The following is a 21,973-nucleotide window of genomic DNA, read 5'->3' on the forward strand; positions in this document are numbered from 1 at the left end:
ACTATTTACTTAAAAAGTATTTTTTAAAAGTAATTTCAGAGAGGAAGAGAGAGGGAGAGACAGAAACAGGAACGTCAATGATGAGAGGGAATCACTGATTGGCTGCCTCCTGCACACTCCCCACTGGGGAGCGAGCCCATAACCCCCGGGCATGTGCCCTGACTAGGAATCGAACCATGACTTCTTGGTTCATAGATCAATGCTCAATCACTGAGCCACGCCAGTCGGGCGTATAACTTATTTTACATAAAATTCAAAAGCATGCAAAGCCAGCATATGTTCAGGGATATGTGTTTTAAAGGGTGAAAATAGGAAGAACAGCAAAGGAATATCAACAAAAATTAAAAGGGGGCTGAGATGGGAACAGCTGACAAGGGGGAATTCCGTAGTGTGGCTTTTAACCTGCATCTCAAACTGGGTTGTAAGTAGTTGGGTGTTCGTTTTTAAATATTTTGCTCCTATGAGCTATTTTTTGTATGCATTTAGTATTTAATTAGATTTTGAAAAACTAGATAGGGCGGAAATCTCCTGCAAGAGATGTAATTACAAGGGCTTATCTCACAACCCCAGAACTTGAAACTCATTAACTCTCTCTTTGTTTAGCAGTTAGACAAACAAAATGAAAAGGCCAAGTATATGAAGGAAATACAGAGGAAGAAAAATGACCCAAGAGCTTCAGGCTTCTCTGTCTTCTGGATCGCATTTGCCTTTTAGGGTTTCTTTTTTTGTTGTTGTTTTTAGCTAAGGAACACATCATGAATGTGTGTGTCATCCTTGCGCAGGGGCCACGCTAGTCTCTGCATTGTCCCAGTTTTCAGTGTATGTGCTGCCGAAGCAAGCACCAGCCTTTCTTCTTTGTAATATTTCATTTATTACTGTAGTCAAAATCCTCTCTTGCCCTGGCCAGTGTTTCCAAGTGGTTAGAGCATCACCCAATGCACGGAGGTGTCACCAGTTTGATTCCCCGTCAAGGGCAAGTTAATGGAAAAAAATATCGTCCAATGAAGATTAACAAAACAAAACAACCCACAAAACATTTCTCAGGTGTCTCATAAGCTGAGCACAGTTTAGATCATAAGGATTGGACAGCGGAAAGCATGCCAGACGTGACTCCTGTCCTCATAAAGGCAGAAAATTAAGCAGTAAAGATAAAGGAGGTCAGATGCTACACAGAAATACGGAAGGCGAGGAGAGCACAGGGCAGCAGCAGGCAGGTGAGCCTTGGGAGTTGTACTGTAGAGAGTGATAAGAGCATATGCTCATTGCATGCCAGGCCATGTTTTAAGCACTGCACACATTCTATACACCATATGTTCATTCATTGAGTCCTCACAACCTGCATGAGTTAAGAGCTATCACTCTACCAACTTTACAGATGAGGAAACTAAGGCATGGACGGGTAAGTGACTAGCCCAACGTCACACCGCTAGGAAGTGCTGAGCCAGGATTCGAACCCCGGCACATTGGTGTTCTTCAGCACCGCACTCTGCTGCCCCTCATGCTTGCTGAGCAAATGACACTGGGGATGAAGAGCCGCCAGGCAGGAATAGAGGAGGGGAACGAGGATTCTGACCATGTATGTATGCATCTCTTGAAAGTGGTACAGGAGCTCAAGGAAATATTTTGCCACAAGAAGTGTGAAAGGCCCTTCCAGCCGAAAACAGTTCTCCTTCGTGCTTTTCTTTCCTTTTTCCGGACCTTGGCCTAGAAGAGGCAGTGCAGGGTTGAGGTGAGGTCTGGGCGGTGGGGGAGGTGGTCTGAGCTCTGTCAGTTTCTCTGGGCGACACCAGACCTTGGTGCCAGGTCCCCAGGGTTTCCAAGGGCCCATGGCAACAACTGCCAGGGCTCCTGGGAAAGTCCCCTGGCATCCAGGCTCCTGTGGCCTTGGCAGCCCCTCTGTCCCTCTTGGCCTCATTTCCCAAAAGGACCCAGCAACAGTAAGGGGCGAGAACCAGAGGCACGGCCTAGCAAACAGCTGGCAAACTAATTTAAAAATCTATTTTAAAGCTGTATACGTACAAGTGCCACTGTATTTCTCTGGAGGGTTCTATCTTTCAAGCAGAAATTTTTTAAGTCAAATAAGGTAATCTCTATTTTGATTCCCAGCAAGCCTGAGTGCAGGGCCCTGCAGCCTCGGGTACGTGCTAATCCTCTTTAAGCAATAAGCAAGTGGCAGCAGCGTGGGAGTCTGGGTGGCTCCGGGGCCCAGAGAGAAAGGTCAGGTCCGCTGGCATTTCTTCTGTTAACACTGTGAGTGTGTTTGGCTTTGTCTGGCAGAAGAGCAGAAATAGAAGACGTGACTTATGGCTGCTGGAGTGGGGAGAGCGAAGCTTCTGGGATCTGCCTCATGTTGTCCAGCTTCCTAAATCTTGGACTCCCTCTAGCCTCCTTCAAAATATAAAATAAATAAAGGACTCAGAAGAAACGAGAGTGAGGAGAGAGCAGGGCTCTGGGGCAGGGAATGGAGCGGTGAAAGCAAGGGGGTGTGGGCAGAAAGGGGACACAGCCACCACACCTGCTTGTCTGACTCAGAGGCAGGCTTTTTGGCGATGCTGCAGCTGCCAGATCTTGGCCTGAGGCGCCAATGGTGAGATAAAGCATCTTGTCGGCGGCGGGCGGGCGGGCGAGGCCAGCAGCACAGCCTATCCCATGAGGAGGGCAGAGTTTTCTTCCAACAAACACCTTTTGCCTTCAGCAACCGATTTATTTGTCAGGCTTTTCTTCTTTCTGGGGTTTTTGTTTGTTTGTTGTTGTTGTTTGTGTGTGTGTGTGTGTGTGTGTGTGTGTGTGTATTTTCCAGGCACTACTACATTTCTTTGCTCCTGCCTCACACTCTTCCTCTCAAATGAACAAACAAACTTGAGGACAAGGTCACCCCAGCCCTCCTAACCTGAGTCATCCCCCTGCAGGTGACAGTTTTGAGTCACTGGGAGAAGAGAGCCATGCTGCCCAGACATCCCGGGGGGAAGGGCAGAGGGTCCTGGCCAGGCAGGTGGGCCGAGTAGAAGGAAGCTCCTGACACTTGGTGATTTGCTGGCTGTGGTGGGACCAGGGAGGCACTTCAGGAGGTCACGCCCAGAAAGAAGGCAGTTTTGTTAGGAGGTGAGCAGGTAGGGAGCCAAGTCAGAGGCTTTTCCATGACCCTATAAGGGGACTTCCCAGGGCGTATGCAGCCATGACCTGATCACAGTTTAACTCAGAAGCTCCTGCTCAAGTCTCATCGTTAAAAAGTAATTTTCCTATTGGCCGATGGATACCCAGCCCTAAGCACATGCCAAGGCCTGGTGTCTGGTAAGTGATCTCTAACTATGAGCCAGTATTAGAATTATTATTGAGCAGAGAGCTGCCTCCCCCAGATATTTAGCCATTGGCCTAGTGCATCTTCAGAAGCAACCTGTCCAGGTCCAATCTCCTCAGCTTCTGTTTCCATAATAAACAATTGTGTCATCTTACATAGCCAATCCTGCATGGCTTCCAGACACACCACCATGCTCCCCTTCCACAGACAACTCAAGTTCTCAATGGTCCCTTTTAACGGTTTTAAACATGGTACCCAGGATTGAACCTAATATTTCAGGTGTTATCTGACCATCCAAGAATACAGTGGGAGAGAACTCCTTGTTTTCTCCCACCTGTTTGTACACAAACCATTATGCCAGTCGTGTGTGAAACACTGGAGATACGAGGATAAGTAAAACATAGTGCCTACTATTTGCAGTAGCCCCAAATGGGGCCACTATCACCGTACTTGGATGGATCAATAAATTGTGCTCTATTCACACGTGGAATATTATATGGCAATGGAAATGGACTGTCTATGACTACATGCAACAATGTGAGTGATTCTTACAAACATGATGGTGAATGAACGCCAGACACAAAGGAGTACATACTATTTTCAAAAAATGTTTTTAAAAAAATCCAGCTGAAATTAATCTATGCTGTTGAAAGACTAGATAGAGGTTCCCCTGGGGAGGGAGACAGAGAGAGTAAGTCCGGGGTGCTGTCAGGCTTGGTTTCTCTTGTTAATCCTCAACCCGAGGATAATTTTTTCCATTGATTGTTAGAGATAGTGGAAGGGAGGGGAAGAGACAGAGAGAGAAACATCAATGTGAGAGAGACACATCATTTGGCTGCCTCCCGCACACACCCCGACCGGGGCTAGGGATCAAGCCTGCAACCAAGAGGTACGTGACCTTTACCGAAATGGAACCTGAGGCCATTCAGTCCTCAGGCCAAGGTTCTAATCACGGAGCAAAACCAGCCAGGACAGTTTGTTTACCTGGGTGCTGATTGCATGTATACGTTCAGTTTGTGGAAATTCTGTGAGCTATCCATGCATAATATGTGCATTCCATTTTGCTTGGATGTTATGTATCAATAAGAAGTTAAGCCGAACCAGTTTGGCTCAGTGGATGGAGCGTCGGCCTGTGGACTCAAGGGTCCCAGGTTCGATTCCGGTCAAGGGCATGTACCTTGGTTGCAGGCACATCCCCAGTAGGGGGTGTGCAGGAGGCAGCTGATCCATGTTTCTCTCTCATCGATGTTTCTGACTCTCTATCCCTCTCCCTTCTTCTCTGTAAAAAATCAATAAAATATTTAAAAAAAAAAAAAAAGAAGTTAAGGTGGGGGGAGCGGGTAATACCATTCATAGGATCAAGCTAATTGGAGAAGACAGTGAGATAACTTTAGTTCATTGAGGTAACACCATGATAGAGAAATATGTAATGTGTGATACAGTGATATAGACAGAAGGAGGAGCCAGTAACCGAGGCTCAGGGATGGAACAGGGTCAGAAAGTCTCCTGGAGGGACTCTAGAGCTAAACAGGAGGCTGGACACTGGGGAACAAAGGTGGACACTGTTTTAGATGCGTTTAGAGAGAGAGGACTGAGATGTTAAAGACACGCACACCCCACCCCGAGGGCCTCAGTGGCTCCCTGAAGAAAGTGGAAGCGAGAGGTGAGAAGTGAACATGGTGATAATTGAGAATAACTGGGGAACGAGAGCCAGAGGCAACCAGAGAGAAATAAAAGTAAATTGTCGGGTGGTACAGAAAGAGCCCTGAGGAGGTAGAAACCATACACTTAAAGTGGGGCCATTCTCATTAGTTGGGTGGCCTTTTTCAGGAGCATAAGCAGAAAACCCAGGTTTGGGGTTTTACTGGGAAGCGGTGGCAAAAGCAGAGTGAGAGAGCACTAGTAAGAGAGCAGCTTCAAATGTCAGCCCCAGTGTGGCCCCAGGAGCAGAAACAATGCTCTGTCACCCCACCCCACCCACTGCTTTCCCCTCAGGGCTCCGGTCACTACTCAGCTCACACCAGAGCCTTCTTTCTCTACCCAACAGTCCAGGGTGAGGTGCTCTCTGGAGTCCCGTTCTGCACCAGGCCTGTTTTCTTGGTCTACACCAGTGGTCGGCAAACCGCGGCTCGCGAGCCACATGCGGCTCTTTGGCCCCTTGAGTGTGGCTCTTCCACAAAATACCACATGTGGGCGCGCATGTACAGTGCGATTGAAACTTCGTGGCCCATGCACAGAAGTCGGTTTTCAGAGAGGAGATGACGAAACAAGTATACAAGACCAGTGTGGATGGGAGAGTTGGAAGGGGTCGACCTCAGCGAACGTACCTCAATCAGATTGAGGACGTTTTTAGCAAAGACCAGCTTAGGAGTACCCTAGTTAAGTTAATAACAATGTACCTACCTATATTGTTTAAGTTTAAAAAATTTGGCTCTCAAAAGAAATTTCAATCATTGTACTGTTGATATTTGGCTCTGTTGACTAATGAGTTTGCCGACCACTGGTCTACACCATTTCCTTAGGATCAGTTTTGACTACTTAACCTGGGCTGATGTGTTCCGTTTCCAAGCCAGAATTCTCTGAGCTCCATACCTATATGTCTATTCAATATGATCAAATTGAATATTTTCCTCAACTCAACATATTCGGAAATTAAATTCATGATTTCTTCCCTACCCTCTTCTGCTCTTTGACCCTCTGCTTCCTTCTGAGTGTTTCCTTGGGCAGCATCGCCATTCACTCAGCTGCCTGAGGCGAATGCCTGGGCCTCCTCATCTTCCTCATCCAATCAGGCATCAAGACTCTCAGTTTCCCTTTTCAATATCTCTCCTCTCTGGGGCAGTCTCTCCAACTCACCTTTATGTCCTAAATGTGAGCCCCACCGGGTTGCAAATCCTTATGACCAGTTGCCCTGATTCTAGTCTCACATCTCCCTTCCGTCCTCCAGGCTGCTGCCCTGGTGGTCTTCCTAAAACTCAAGGGATCCGGTCACAATGCTTTCATTAATGCAGCTAAAGCAAGATTATCCGTGTCAGACAAACCATAATCTCCGGTCTAAGGGATCTCTCTTTTCTCTTTTCTTTATCCCTCCATGTTCCTTGTCTGCTTTTAAAATATTTATTTTAGGAAAAGCCCTACATGGCATTAAAAACATCAGATATTATAGAAAAGTGTCAAATAAAAAGCAAAAGTTATCCTTTCCTCCCTCCAAACAGTGTTACTCCCCAAAAGTCATTACCACTATGTATGTATCCTTCCTGAAAAAAAGGTCAGTGTATACCTTTATATCTATTTTTTAATTTAACACAAATGAGATCATATTGTGGTGCACATTTTTTGGGGGGGGTTGTTGTTGTTTTTTAATAAAACGCATTTAGAAAAGAAAACACAAAAAATAAATAAAACACATTTAGAAGATCTTTCCATGTCCACATGAATAGTCCTACCTCGTGTTTTAGTGACTGCATACTTTCCCATTACATAGATGTATTTAACTTGCTGATGGATATATGTGTGCTTTCCAGATTTTTGTTATTGCAATGTTGCAGTAAACATTCTGGCACATGATTTGGCATAATTTTGTCAGTATATCCTGTGGGTAAACTCCTAGTGGGAGAATTGCTGAGTTAATGAGAACAAACATTCAAAATGTTGACAGACATTGCCAAATTGCCCTCCAGAAGAGTTGAATCTGTTTACACTCCCAGGAACAGTGGACGAGAGTCCCTATTTCCCCATAACCTTGTGAACACTGGGCACTACCAAACTTTGACGTGTTTGCCAGTCTGACACATGACAAGTGGAATTTCATTGTTTTGTGATGCATGTCCTTAACTATGAGTGAGGTGAAGACCTTTCCCATGTCGATGAGCTATTTCTTTTTCTTGTAGACTGCTCATATCCTCTGCCTGTTTGGTGATCAGTTTATGAGTCTGGGTGTTTGAAACCTTGTCTAGTCTCCCATGAAGCAATATATTGATATAACTCCATGAATTACATCTTTGCCCAAGTATGAGCCTTAACTAATCAAAGAGAACTGAGTGGCCCCTGAAGGTTCAAATAAGGACCTACTCTTGGAGCTTCTGTCCACTGGAGCTTGACCCAACCAGCTGGCCACTCTCTACTTCTTATGCAACCATCGTCCCCAAAAAGAAACCCCATACTATTAGCGGTCACTCTCTATTCCCTTTTCCTCTCAGCCCCTGGCCACCACTCATCTTTCTATGTCTATAGATTTGTTTATTTTGGTCATTTCATATAAATGGAATAATATAATAGTTGATCTTTTGTAACAAGTTAACTTCTTCTTTCACTTAGCATGAAGTTTTCAAGGTTTGTTTATGTCATAGTATGATTTAGTACTTCATTTATTTTTATGACCAAATAAAATTCCATCGTATGGATATACTACATTTGTTTATCCATTCATCCATCAATAGATATTTGGTTTTTCTCCCAGTATGATTTGTTGAAAAGACTATTCTTGCCCCCATCAATAGATATTTCCACCTTTGGGCTGTTATGAAAAAACTGCTATGAACATTTGTGCACAAATTTTGCATGAACATATATTTAACTCTCTTGAGTATATACCTAGGAGTGGAATTGCTGGGTCACGTGGCAATTATATTTTTCAACTTTCTGAGAAACTATCAAACTGTTTTCCATAGCAGCTACACCATATTACAGTCCCAGCAGCAGTATCTGAGTGTCCCAATTTCTCCACATCTTTGTCAGCACTTGTTATTGTCCATCTTTTTAATTATAGCCATGCTAGTAGATGTGAAGTGGTAAGAAACCATTGTCTAGTCTGAGATCACAAAGATTTGCTCCTGTTTTTTTCTAAAAGTTGTGCAGTTTTAGCTCTTATGTTTAGATCTTTGATCCATTTAAAAATATATATGCTTATTGATTTCAGAGAGGAAGGGAGAGGGAAAGAGAGACATAGAAACATCAATGATGAAAGAGAATCATTGATCGGCTTCCTCCTGCTTACCCACAACCGGGATTGAGTTAGCAACCCAGGCCTGTGCCCTGACTGGGAATCAAACCATGGCTTCCTGGTTAATAGGCTGAAAAGACTATTCTTGCCCCCATTGAGTGTTCTTGGCACCTTTATCAAAAATCAATTGATAATAGATGTACAGATTTCTTTCCAAATCTCAATCCTATTCCTCCAAACTTTCTTTGATGTGCTTTATTACATTATATATAGAAAATAAACTTATCATATATATGTGTGTGTATCTATATACATATATATTTAAAGAAATAACTGTAAAGAGGGAAGAATATATGTATTTATTGTTCAGTTTCCAAGAGGAAAACCTACAGATACCTACTTATAATTAAAAATTGCCTTTGGTGATTTGGGTTGCTTAGAATAAATAAGAGCAAAACAGAATGTGAGTCTTCAACACCCACTCTTCCCACTCATGTGCCCTCAAGTGTGTCTGAGAAAACTTCAGGATGGACACATGGCAGAAGGCCAAAGGGAAAGGTCAGAGTCTGGCACTGGCACTGGTAGCAGCAGTGGGCCCGGCATGGGCAGGAGTCCAAGGAGAAGGCAAAGTCTGTACACACCAGGCCATACCTGCAAGGGCTCCCCGTATGATAGTTTATGAGAGATGTTTCTCCAGGCCCAGCAAGAGTCCAGACACATGAATGTAGTCCAACCTCCAAGTGGAATTCTCAATCCAAAGGAATGTCTATGGCAGTATCTCTGGAGTAGAGTCTTTGGAATAGGATATCTCAGCACTTTGTAATTTAGACTGGACTGTGGGCAGTATCCAGGGTGTGTGTGTGTGTAGGAGAGAGAGACACAGAGAGAGAGAGAGGTCTATTTTTGGCAGCTTATTTTGTAAAGTTTGTGTTAGATCTGATCAAATAATTGAATCAATACCCCTTCCCCTGGGAACTGACCTTTAGGCCACGTCACAACCGACATTCCCTTTTGCTTAGACCACATTCCACTTCCTAAGACCAATATCCTTCCCCTACAGACCTTCCCAGGACCCGGGCCCCCCAGAGAATTCTCTGCCCAGAAAAAGTCCACTTCAAGTCCTTTAAAATCTCTGACTCCCTGTCCCTGAATGCTGGCACCATTTGGGGGCTCAGCCCATCTGGTATCCAGATGACCTGATAAATTTATAATCCCTTACCACTTTGGCCTCGTGCCACCCTAGCAGTTTATGTATATTTTAAAAAATTAAAATTCAGTGGTCACAATGGGGACAAATGATTTCAGAAGAATCAGCACAATGGAATGTGAGGGGCTTTCCTTTTCACAAAGGGCTCTGCAGTGGTGCTGGCACCTCAGAAGCAGGGCTGGATTTGGGAGCTTCCCAGGGGATATGCACCATAGGAATGCCTAATCTACCTGGGGGCGTTGACCAAACTGAAACTCTTCATCCGTCACACTCCACATTCTAGAGATAACTCCCTTCTGTTGTTGCTGTTCATCTTTTTTTTTTTTTTTTTAATATATTTTATTGATTTTTTACAGAGAGGAAGGGAGAGAGATAGAGTCAGAAACATCGATGAGAGAGAAACATCGATCAGCTGCCTCCTGCACATCTCCTACTGGGGATATGCCCGCAACCAAGGTACATGCCCTTGACCGGAATAGAACCTGGGACCTTTCAGTCCGCAGGCCGACGCTCTATCCACTGAGCCAAACCGGTTTCAACATTATCTTTTTTGTTTTTAACTTACAGAAATGATTCCTGCAAATTTTTAGAATTTCAAATAACACAGGGTTAGATACAGAAAAAGTGTAAATTTCAGCCCACTGTAAAGTTTGTAATTAGACTCCTAGAAGTTATTCTATGAATACAAATATATCACATATATTTGGACTTACACATATGCCAGGGGCCAGCCCCAGTGGTCCAGGGGTTCCCAAAGGTGTGGACGGAGTTGGCAAAGAATGAAGGACACGGAGACAGCGTTCGGATGATCAGCATAGCCAGGTTCTCTTTATTGTCCTGTTACAGCTGTATTTTATACTACTCGATTCTATAAGCATGCCTCTATATCAGCGATGACGAACCTTTTGAGCTCAGCGTGTCAGCATTTTGAAAAACCCTAATTTAACTCTGGTGCCGTGTCACATATAGAAATGTTTTGATATTTGCAACCATAGTAAAACAAAGACTTATATTTTAATATTTAAGGAGATCCGCAGGTGATTCATATGCACATTAAACTTTGAGAATCCACTGCTTACAGCAAATGTGTCCATGGCACCCATCATCATATCCTATATAATAAAAGGCTAATATGCAAATAGACCAAATGGCGGATGACCAATCGCTATGACGTGCACTGACCACCAGGGGACAGGTGCTTAATGCAGGATCTGCCCCCTGATGGTCAGTGTGCTCCCACAGCGGGAGCACCGCTCAGCCAGAAGTTGGGCTCACAGCTGGCGAGCGCAGCGGCGATGATGGGAACCTCTCGCGCCTCCACAGCAGAGCTAAGGATGTCCATGGTGAGCAGGCTTAAGGCATCAGTCAGACATCCCCTAAGGGCTCCCAGACTGTGAGAGAGTGCAGGCTGGGCTGAGGGACCTCCCCTCCCCTGAGTGCACAAATTTCGTGCACCAGGCTTCTAGTATATAATATGGGTCTTGCAGGCCTCTTGAAGGGGTAAGGTTTTACCATTGATTCAACCAATAACTGGATAGCCTCGTAGATTTCAACCCTGGTTGTTTATTAGATCAGCTGGTTCCTTTAAAATTTTCAATTACAGTTGACATACAATATTATATTAATTTCAGCTGTACAACATAGTACTTAGACATTTATATAACTTATGAGTGATCACCCCAATAAATCTTGTAGACTTGGGTTGCTTTTAAAACATACCTACGCCCTGTCCCAAACCCAGAGATTCTGACTTAAGTCTAGGGTGGGGTCCAGATATCAGTTGATTTCCAGTGCTGCAGTTGGTCCTAATGTGTAGCCAGGGCTGAAACCACAACCGTTCCTCTGAATTACCTACTTGAGAAAGGTTGCTCATTACTCTGAATGCTAGCTGTTGTAGCTGTCGGGGGACCCCAGAAACAGCTCCTCCAGCTCTAACTTGCACATAACCTAAATCACAAGAACTGGGTTGAAACCTCCAACCCAGCTAGAAGCCTGGAAGGAAGAAACCCATGTAGGAGCCTGTACAGACAGGTTTGTTCCAGCAGGACATACAGGGCACTCACTCTGCCAGACTACCCTCTTTGTGATAGATGCCGCAAACCTTCTGGGATTGCATATAAAGTGTAACATTACTCCAGATCAAGTTTGGGGGCAAAGATGAGAGTTCTGCTCCCCAGCAGGTGAGATCTCAACCTCAATGAATCCTGACCATGCCTGGTTTATATTGTCTTCCTCTTCCAGGCCTTTAATCACAGAGTGTAGTGACACTCAAATCTCCTTACATTTCTCCCTTGTGGACTGCCTTTGTCGGTTAAATGGGATTGTAAGAACACCAACAACCAGGCTTCCTGGAGAACTGTGGAGCGTGGAGGAATGAAAAGTTATCAAAATATGGCAAAAACCTTGGCAAGCATGTAAGGTCTCTGTGAATTGTGAAAGCAACACAATGGAGGACAGAGAGCCCCACCAATTCAGCATTCTCTCTCGTGGGGCAACTGTGTCCTCCCACAGTGCAGAACTGGGTACAAAGGGTACTGAAGTTCCTTCCTACTTCTAGCACAACATCCTCAGTGTATCAGGGGCATGGGACAGGATCTTCCTTTGGCTGCCTGTGAGGTAGTTTACAATGGAAGGATTCCAAGGCCAAATCAGATATCAATTGGGAGGTTAGTCCAAATCCACTGAGCCAAAAAAAAAGATGGGGGTGGGGGGAGAGCAGGAAGAAAGAGTCAGAGGTGAAAAGGTAGGTCAGGGAGCCAGCCCCCGGGACCAAGCCAGATCGCTGGGGCTGGAGATGGAAGCAAAAGCCAGGAGGCATACTAGAAGGCAACTATGCAGGGGCAGATTCAGCCCTGAGTTCAGGGCAAGTCTAAACTAAGGCCAGTCTTATTATTCTTGAAGTGTTGGGCTGGTGTCTAAAGAGGTAAGTCTCCAAATGATACGTCACCTGTGGAGAGTAGCACCAGCCTTCAGATGAAAGCTGAGGCTTGCAGGGGGTAAGTGTACCTGACAGTAAAAACAATGGCAACCTGTCCCAACAAAGATACAGTCGTAACTTGGAGTTATTGTGGGTTTAGATCCAGGATAAAGCAAGTGAGTCATAATCTTTTTGGTGGTGGAGGGTCTTGCCTTCAATTTGTAGAAACTGCAACATCTGTGAAGCACAATAAAGTGAGGATGCCTGTACTGATGATTCAGACTAGAGCCATGTAGAGATAATAGCCAAGTGGTTGGTCTCCGCACCAACAGAAATGGTGAGAGTAAATCCTTATGGAAGTTCCTGATTGCCAGCCATAGCCCTCGACCGTAGGTAGATTTGGTTCAATCCTAAGAACTCCATCCACATTTGGGTGGGAGAAAAATTTGAATCCTAGCGCTTGCACCCTTTACATGAATGCACTATTAGAATTTCTGGAAAGCATCATCAGAATCATGAAGCCAAACTAATGGAGGAGTTAGAGACCAGCATCCTATTACTTAGAGACCTTCTATCTTCCATGTACCTTGTTTTTCCTAAACTCACCATACACATGAACTAATCCATTTCCCTAAGTGAGGTTGAGCATATTTCCATGTGTTTGTTGACAATTTGCATGTCCTTCTTGGTGAATTACTCACTAGTATACACTTTTCCTAGTTTTCATTGGGCTGTTTGTCATTTTCTTACCAATTAGTGTTAACCATTTGTCATATGTGTTGCAAATGTTTTATCCTATCGTTTCTTTTACATAGAGTAATCTTTTATTTTTATTTATTAATTTTTTTTAGAGAGAGGGGAAGGGAGAAAGAGAGAGAGATCCATCAGTTGCCTCCCATACGTGCCACGACTGGAGATCAAAACCCACAACTTAGGTATGTGCCCTGCCCTGGAATCACCCGCAACCTTTTTGGTGTACAGGATGATGCTCCAACCAACTGACCCACACTGGCCAGGGCCAGTAATCTTTTTATTTGTGTATTTTGGATATTCCATCCTGCTTGCAAAAGTCTCCCAAGGGTATATAAATATTCTCACCTAGCTGGTGTGGCTCAGTGGTTGAGCATTGCCTTATGAACCAGGAAATCACGGTTCAATTCCCAGTCAGAGCACATTCCGGGGTTGTGGCCCCCTCACCCCCAGCAGGGAGCATACAGGAGGCAGCTGATCAACGACTCTCTCTCATCACTGATGTTTCTTTCCCTCTCCCTTCCTCTCTGAAATCAATAAAAAATATATATTTAAAAAATATTCTCTTACCATTTTTCATTTGTCATACTAACAAAAATTAAAGAATGGTAGCACTAAGCATTAGTGAGAGAGTTGGGAAATGATATTCTCATAGCCTATGGGTAGGAATGTGAGTTTTTACAGCCATTTGAAAAGAAACCTTGCTGTAACTGCTAACATGCAAAGTGCACATATCCTTTGTCTCAGCAATCCCACTCTGGGACATCTTTTTTAAAAAAATCCAAAAAAAATCCCATTGGTTCACAAAAGTATACCGAGAATAGAATGAAGAAATAAAATGGAGTCACTTTAGCAAACTGACAAGTTACTGAAATCAAGTAGGTTGAGGTATGAGAAAATGATTCTATTCTTGCCTGGGAACTTAAAATTTTGATTTGCCAGTCCTACATCGATGCCTGGGTAGACACTAAATCTCCAGATAACCTGAAGAACTAAGGAAAGAATGTTCCTGTATCTAGACCACCTGTCATCTCAGACCAATCCAGAGGCTAATTATACAGAGCTGATTCTTTATCTTTGTCGCATCTATTAAAAAATGTTGGCATCACTCTAAAGCAGTGGTTCTCAACCTTCTGGCCCTTTAAAACAGTTCCTCATGTTTTTACCCCCACCCATAAAATTATTTTCGTTGCTACTTCATAACTGTAATTTTGCTACTGTTATGAATCGTAATGTAAATATCTGATATGCAGGATGGTCTTAGGCGACCCCTGTGAAAGGGTCATTCGACCGCCAAAGGGGTCACGACCCACAGGTTGAGAACCACTGCTCTAAAGGGACACACAGTTATTGTGAAGGTCCTCAGGGGCATCCTGTGGAGGAACTTCAATCACATCAATGCAGAACTCAGTCTCATGGAAAGAAAAAGAGACTCCAAATTGACAAATGGGGGGGAAACAGAAAGGAACTGAGGACTATTTGCACGATCTGTAGTCAGGTAGGTACAGAACATGATCAAGGGTGTTACACTGGGCTTCCATTACAATATGAGGTCTATGTATGCTCATTTCCCCAACAGCGTTGTTATTCAGAAGAATGGTTTTCCTGTTGAAATCTGAAATTTCTTGGGTGAAAAATACATCCATGGGGCTTGGATAAGGTCGGGTGTTGCTTGTTCAGTACCTCAAGCCCTGAAAGATGAGTTAATTATTGAAGAAAACATTGAACTTGTATCAAATTCAGCTTCTTTGATTCAGCAAGCCACCACAATTAAAACAAGGATATCAGAAAAATGTTAGATGGTAAAGGGAACAGTTCAGCAGGTTGATGAATAAGAACTAGGTTGTCTAGCTGCAGAAACAGCAAGATGCCACATGATTCCTCAGACTTATTTTTTGTATTTTTAAAGATGCAATAAAGCCCTGATCGGTTTGGCTCAGTGGATAGAGCGTCGGCCTGAGGACTGAAGGGTCCTGGGTTCGATTCCAGTCAAGGGCATGTGCCTCGGTTGCGGGCACATCCCCAGTGGGGGGCGTGCGGGAGGCGGCTGATCGATGTTTCTCGTCAATGTTTCTGGCTCTCTGTCCCTCTCCCTTCCTCTCTGTAAAAAAGTCAATAAAATATATTTTTTAAAAAAGATGCAATAAAAACCCTGAATTGATTGGGTGTGGGGTAGGAGGGGGGATAATGTACTCTGTTTTTGTTTGTTATAAGGCAAGTTGTTTATCATTTTTTAAATGTTCGAATATTTTACAAACTACCAAATGTAAGAGAAGCTAAATACATTTTTAAAATGTCATCTATATTGTAGTAACACTAGTTGATCCAACCTGCAGAAACCTGAAAAAATTAGAACCAATTCTGTTGATCTGGAGGTTAAGTTCTGAAAGTGCTTTAGTTCTGAAATTTATTGTAGAGGAAGAACTGTAGGTAGTTCCATAAGAGATACATGCATGTACTTTGAAGCTGTATACTTCTTCCTAATTGCTTGCTGAGGTCAATAGGGTATATCAAGGCTTGCTTTATGTAGCTCACTCAGACAAGGCACAATTTCACTTAATGAACAACCTATAAATGCTGCAAGAGTGTTTGGCCAGAAGCATCTGTTCATAGTACAGTTTACCAGGCAATAAGTTGCTGCAGTTATCAAGTAGGAATATATTTCAAGAATGGGCCCTAGCCGGTTTGGCTCAGTGGATAGAGCATTGGCCTACAGACTGAAGGGTCCCAGGTTCTATTCTGGTCAAGGGCACATGCCTGGGTTTCAGGCTTGAGCCCCAGTAGGGAGCGTGCAGGAGGCAGCTGATCAATGATTCTTTCTCATCACTGATGTTTCTATCTCTCTCTCCCTCTCCCTCTCCCTCTCCCTCTCCCTTCCTCTCTGAAATCAATAAAAATATATTGAAGAAGAAGGAGGAGGAGGAGGAGGAGGAGGAGGAGGAGGAGGAGGAGGAGGAAGAAGCATGGTTCAGCTTCAAGTAGACTCAGTTCTGCTCCATACTTGGCCAGGTTCTCAGTTTTGACACACACTCTTTGCCTCCTTAAGGAGAAACTGATTGATAGTTGGCACTGTTAGATCAAAAGCTAGGACTTTAGCCCAGGCCAGTGTGGGTCCGTTGGTTGGAATGTTGTCCCGTAAACGTAAAGGCCTAGGGTTCGATTCCTCGTCAGGGCACATACCCTGGCTATGGGTTTGATCCCAATCAGAGTGCCTACTGGAGGCAGCAGATAGATGTTTCTCTCTCCCTCTCCTTTCTCTCTCTCTAAAATCCACTTTAAAAATAGTGTTTGCACCAAACACTATTGGCTGAGTAGTTGAGCATTGACCTTTGAACCAGGAGGTCAGGTTCAATTCCGTCAGGGCATCTGCCCTCTTGTGGGCTCTGTCCCCAGTGTGAGGTGTGCAGGAGGCAGCCAATCAATGATTCTTTCTCAACATTGATGTTTTACCTCTCTCCCTCTCCCTTTCTGAAATCAATAAAAATACATTTAAAACAACAAAAAAAACAGCCCCCGTGAGGTAGGGACGACCCCGGTCTGTAGGGACAACCCCGGTCAGGTCAAAACGGCCCCAGTGTGGTAGGGACAACCCCGGTCAGGTTGAAACGGCCCCGGTGTGGTAGGGACGACCCCGGTGAGGTTGAAACGGCCCCCGTGAGGTAGGGACGGCCCCGGTGAGGTTGAAACGGCCCTGGTGAGGCTCAGACGGCCCTGGTTAGGTTGAGACTACTTCAGTGAGGTTGGGACAAATAAAGGGGACCAGTATGGACTGATGTACAGGGGTAGATACAGAAGCAGAGCAACATTGAACAGAATGTTAAACTACAGTGGGAAGCCTGGGGAGGGTTGGGGGGGGGGATTAAGAGACCAACTGAAGGACTTATATGCATGCATATAAGATTAACCAATGGACACAAGCCACGGGACGGGGGGGGGGGGCGGGGGGTAGGGTCGGGGGGAATGTCAAGGGGGGGAAAAAAGGAGACATATGTAATACTCTTTGTAATACTTTAAGAAATAAAAATTATTAAAATAAAAAAAAAATAAAAAAAAAACAACAACAACAAAAAAGCCCGGACTTTCAGGAGCAGTAAGGTGTTCCACAAAATAGTTCTCGTTTTGTGTATCATCAGTCACACAAACTTGTCTACTTCAGCTAGATATTTCTTCATATTCCGAAGCCAGAATAGCTGCTGTTCCTACAAGCTGCAATTTCCCTCTCAGAACAAACATGCACAAAAGAAACCTGTCCAGGAAGTTGACAGCCAGGTAGAGAGCCTCAGCTCAAAGCTTATATTCTTCTCTGGCCTCCAATCAGCCTGTCCACCAGAATCATTCGCAGGCCTTCTGGCTTTTTCCTCACGAAATACACTTTGGGCCTGTATCTTATTTCAGCTTCTCTAAGGCACTGATGAGTTTCTTCAGCATTTCCAGTTGCACTTATCACATCTGTACCAAAATCTGCTGCATCTTCAGACTGGGAATGGAGAACTGAATCTACCAGCGTAGGGGAAACTGTGCTAAAATCCAGCAGGAAGTGAAGGTCTGACTTAAGTGTTTACTGTTGTCTACTTCATACACATCCTCAAATGCCATCCCATCTCTCCCTGTGCAGCTGTTTCTGTCCTCTTGCTCAGGTTCATCCGTGTAGATATCAAATCCTTGCTTGGCTGGCACATGGACCCCGCAGTCAGAGTGCCTTCTTTCCGGCTTGAGGGAAGACATTTTCTGATCAGTAACACCTAAGTGTTATGATCCCTGCCACAAGTCCTCCTGTGCTGCCCATTCTCAGTTAGCACCCCTGGCACTGTTCTTTGCGGGGGGTGGAGGGGGACACGGGGAGGGGAATGCTGGCCGAGCTAGGCTCTGTTCATCATCTGATAGGCATCAGGACCTCGGGACACTGGAGCCAGGACTACTCTGCTCTTGGAGCTGCTGAAATGCATTACTTTAGTCTCCACAGGCTGCTGCAATCACAGAAGGAGAAACAAACTGGATTAGGCAACCTCTTCCACCCAGGGGCTCCAAGGATGCGTGAACCTCCAGGAGGGAGAATACTAAGACATATGATCTTCCCTGTATTTAGGATTGAAAGGAAAGAATGTACTCCTTACTATAACAACTCTTAGCTTTTCTTTCTCCCTTGGAACATTCTGGGTATTGCCTAGTTGTGTTTCTGGTTTGCAAACCCCAGTCCCTTGTCATTTATTTCTAGCAAAAGCCGGCAGATTCTTCTTAAGTTAATTTGACAGTACAAATGTTAGGACAAGGGTCTCAAGGTCTAGGCGGTTCTTACTAAATACTATCTTGCTAAATGTTAAAACGTAGCACAGTATTTCGCAGATGCAGCTTTAAACAGGACGAGCTTGACAGGAACTCAACAGGATGCGTGTAGCCAACGGCAAAGACATCAATGTGTAGTTGACCAAATAGTGTATATAAGCAATGGCTAAGCCTCCCTTCAGGAAGGCAGAGCTTTGGATGTGAATCCTGTCTTTTTTTTACTTGCTAAGTAAATAAAACTACCTTCCAAAAACCACCTCTCTTCCTTGAGCAGAACATCCCAAGCAGTGAAGCCCTTGAGTTCAGTAACAAATCTGGCAACTCAGTGGAACTCCCTTAAAGGGACTCCCTCTCAGACTGGTAATGGTAAGGATGCTTGGTGAAGCAGTTGGCGGCAGCAGCTCGTCCAGGGCTTCCTTGCTTGTGCCTCCACTGGATGAGGGGTCTGTTCTCTAGGAGACTCCCGCTTGGTACCGACCCCTGGAATGGCTGCTTGGTCTGAAGCAGAGTGGCCACCTGAACCCGCTTTGTTCAAGTGCTTCCAAAGGGAGGTGGGTAGGTCAGCCCCTGTGGTGCTTTAATTAGTGTTTCTATTCCTCGTCTGGATATCAGATTATCAGAAGCAGACTTTAATTTCTGGTGCTCTCTTGGTTTCAGGCTGGTTGTGTGACAATGATTTAGGCCCCCACCTAAGTCTCACTTGAGGGTTGAGGAATGCCTCCGGAATGCCAAAATATCCTCAGGTGACAATCTCTGGTCTGGTTGTCTGGCTGTCAGGGAATGCTAGGATAAAGGTTATGAGATCACTAGGGCCCTGGTGCACGAAATTCGTGCACTTGGGGGGGTTCCCTCAGCCCAGCCTGCCCCCTCTCACATACTGGGAACCCTCAGGGGATGTCCTAGTGACGGCTTAGGCCTGCTCCCTGCTCCCCTTGGGGATAAGGCCTAAGCCGCAGTCTGGCCTCCCTTTGTGGGAGGTGACCGGGCTGATCAGGGGAAGGCACCAGCCCCATCACCCCGCTGCTGCAGCCACTGCCAGTCACCACAGACAGCAAGGATTTTTCATCAACACGGACTCCAGTCCCTTCACCATGAAAAAATACAACTTTCTTTAGGCATTTTCAAGATGTGTCTTTCATAGGCTATGACATTTCTTTATTATTTTTTTTATCCTCACCTGAGGATATGTTTCCATTGATTTTTAGAGAATGTGGAAGAGAAAGGGAAAAACAGAGAGAAATATCAAAGTGAGAGGAACACTTTGATTAGTTGCCTCCTGCATGAGCTCTGACCTGGGCCCCGGCCAGGGAGGAGCCTGCAACCTAGGTACATGCCCTTGGTCAGAATTGAACTCAGACCCTGCTTTCGGCAGGCCAAGGCATTATCCACTGAGCCAAACCAGCTAGGGCAGGATATGACATTTCTTAGCCCTCCAGCAGCGGACCTTCGTTTTTTTCGCCAGGAGTGTGGTGAAAAACCCTAGATCACCTTTTTGGATTCTTATTACCCGTTACTAAGAATATTACCAGTGGCATAGAGGGAGCTTAACCAATGAGTGGTCAGAAAAGGTGTTTCCTCTGTAGTTCACACCAATCGCCAGCTTAGGCACCTCCCCCCCCAGGCCTGACACCTCTAGCCCAGGCTTTAGGCCTGGGCAGGGGACCCCCATTTCCCCCCGATCACCGGCTCCACCCTCGCCCAGGCCTGATGTCTCGGCCAGAGGCGTCAACCCCCATCACCCTCCCATCGCAGGATCAGCCCCTTGCCCAGGCCTGACGCCTCCGCCAGAGGTGTCAGGCCTGGGCAGGGGACCCCCATATCCCCCCCCGATCACCGGCTCTGCCCCCCACCCAGGCCTGATGCCTCTGAACCAGGCGTCAAGCCTGGGCAGGGGACCCCCAGACCCCTCCAATTGCTGGCTCCACCCCCACCCAGGCCTGACGCCTCGGCCAGAGGCGTTGACCTTCATCACCCTCCGATCGCCGGATCGGCCCCTTGCCAAGGCCTGACGCCTCCACCAGAGGTGTCAGGCCTGGGCAGGGAACCCCCATCTCCTCCCGGTCACCGGCTTCTGGGCGGCTTCTGGGCGGCTTCTGGGCGGCCCGGGATGATGACTGGCACTGGCGGCTGCACTGTCCCACCCTGCCTGCAGTATGCAATTTAGCCGCCATCTTTGTTGGCAGTTTATTTGCATATCGCGCTGATTAGCCAATGGGAGGTGTAGCAAAGGTACGGTCAATTACCATGTTTGTCTATTATTAGATAGGATAGGATAGTGTCTACCACCCTTAATTTTTATCTTGCAGGAGGTGGATTTTGTTCTTTGTGTGTACATTTGCATTTGCCTTGTCTTATATGTAAAAATGCAGCTATGGGAAACTCAAATTCAATCCCCTAAGGCAGTGATGGCGAACCTTTTGAGCTCGGCGTGTCAGCATTTTGAAAAACCCTAACTTAACTTTGGTGCCATGTCACATATAGAAATTTTTTGATATTTGCAACCATAGTAAAACAAAGACTTATATTTTTGATATTTACTTTATATATTTAAATGCCATTTAACAAAGAAAAATCAACCCAAAAAAATGAATTCGCGTATCACCTCTGACACACATGTTATAGGTTCACCATCACTGCCCTAGGGAGCCCCTTAGGGTGCATCCTCTAGAACTAGATACAAAGAGCTCTATTTATTTACTTAAAGAGATGAAGAGCTTATACAAATTAATATAACAAATGGATCAATTGTAGGAAACTGCCTGTCCTGTCCAAGGCAGCCTTGCTTTAGGCTGGGAGTCTATGGTGGGTTTAGGGGGGCACTGTTTTTTAAGTGCAGATTCTTTGCTTCTCAGGGTTCAGCGTTCCCATGATAGGATCATTTACTTTACACACAAAAGCTTCTCCCCTGCAGCCCCCACCCTGCTTCTATCCAAGGAGTGCACTTTCTGGAGCACCCAGAGCCAAGGTAGAACTCATGATGGGAAATACGAATGGCACCCAAACCTTGCAGTGCCCTGAAGAACAGTGAGGTTCCCATCAGACTGACCTTGCTGAGGACAAGTAAGTGAGCTCATGTTGCCAGTGGAGGTGATCTGGGATAGAAGCGAGGATCTCTTATCTAGGAGATAAGCAAGACTGAGAGATAAAGGTTTGGCTGTAGGACTTGGGAGCCATCTATGACTAATGGTGTAAAAGATATATGCTTGGGGGTATATGGGAAGAATGACTAGCTTTATCTGAGCCAAAAAAAAAAAAAAAATGAAGCACATTTTGTATGCTGTTTTAATAAGACTCCTACTGCTTTCCTTTGTCTAAATGATAAGGGGGGGAAATTATATGCAACATCCTTCAAAGAGTCTCATTGACATAAAGAGATGTTCTATGAGCAGGTCTGATTTTGAAAATTTTACCAAATGTGTGGTAACATAGACCAAATACCCTAGGAGTATTGAAAACTAAGATGACCTGATTGGATTGGTGCCAAAAAAAAAGGAGAAAAGTCTGCTATGATTTAAAAATGTAAGTAGAATCAACCACCTGTATGTATTTTGAGTAACAGAAGCCAAAAGGTTGGGC

The 21,973-nt window shown here is 45.1% G+C and overlaps 1 non-coding gene and 1 pseudogene across 1 annotated transcript; both read right to left on the minus strand.

Annotated features, from left to right (window-relative positions):
• Positions 1-737: 737 nt before the first annotated feature.
• Positions 738-842, minus strand: LOC139020212 (U6 spliceosomal RNA). Its single transcript, XR_011473226.1, has one exon. It is a non-coding gene; the product is annotated as a U6 spliceosomal RNA (small nuclear RNA).
• Positions 843-15,521: 14,679 nt separating this feature from the next.
• On the minus strand, positions 15,522-18,562 carry LOC139019487 (cyclin-A1-like; annotated as a pseudogene).
• Between the last annotated feature and the right edge of the window lie 3,411 nt (positions 18,563-21,973).

The sequence above is a fragment of the Myotis yumanensis genome, unplaced genomic scaffold (genome assembly GCF_028538775.1).
Source record: "Myotis yumanensis isolate MYYU_CA2020_CCGP unplaced genomic scaffold, mMyoYum1.0.hap1 SCAF_11, whole genome shotgun sequence".
Classification (NCBI taxonomy): domain Eukaryota; kingdom Metazoa; phylum Chordata; class Mammalia; order Chiroptera; family Vespertilionidae; genus Myotis; species Myotis yumanensis.